We start from the raw sequence: 873 nt of genomic DNA on the forward strand, positions 1-873 counted from the left end.
AGAAGGTTTGGGTGAAGTGTGCTGGAAAGTGGTTTGAGGAGGTGCCTGATGAAGTGAGAACAAGTGCGGATGGCAATGTAGAGGTATGGTGGGACAAAAGTGTCATAACGACCAAGCAGTTGGAACATAATCGTCCGGATTTGGTCGTCATTGACAAAGTCTCAAAAAACTGGCAGATTGTAGACTTCAGTATCCTGGGACAGGAATGTGAGAGAGAAGGAGAATGAGAAGTGGAGCAATTATGCTCCATTGGCCTTGGAGATAAGGCGTATACACGGGGTTAAAACAGAAATAATCCCGATCGTAGTAGGTACACTAGGAGTAGTATCAAGTCGCCAGGAAGGACAATTGAAAAAAACTACGAATCCCCGATGTTTTATGCGACCTTCAGACTTCTGCTATTGTAGGTACCACCAACATTCTTAGAAAAACCCTTGATCTTTGAAGCTCCTAGTTTGGAGCGGGATTGAGGAAAGTCCTCTGGAAATGAATCCCATCCTAGGGAGACGTTGATAAACGAAATCAAAATTATTATTAATATTATTACTATAAGTAGTTTGGCGTAAGAATGACACTTTTCTGTAAAAAAATGTTTATTTACTTTTAAAAGTGTTTCACACAAAAAGAAACTTAACCATTACAAGAAATAAAAATTACACATTTTTTAAATAAAAATTACACATTTTTTAAATAAAAATAAGAATTGTTCACATTGTTTCACTTATTTTCATATAAAATGTTCATAAATGTTACAAAATAATATTATAATATATATTATAACACATAATATCTGTTGGAAGATGTTTCGTCGGGGATACCAATCATTTATCACCATCTAGAAAACAGGGGAAGTAATTCAACAATGAAATGTCT

This window comes from Euprymna scolopes, chromosome 28, assembly GCF_053919585.1.
Source record: "Euprymna scolopes isolate OS-2025 chromosome 28, ASM5391958v1, whole genome shotgun sequence".
Taxonomy (NCBI): domain Eukaryota; kingdom Metazoa; phylum Mollusca; class Cephalopoda; order Sepiida; family Sepiolidae; genus Euprymna; species Euprymna scolopes.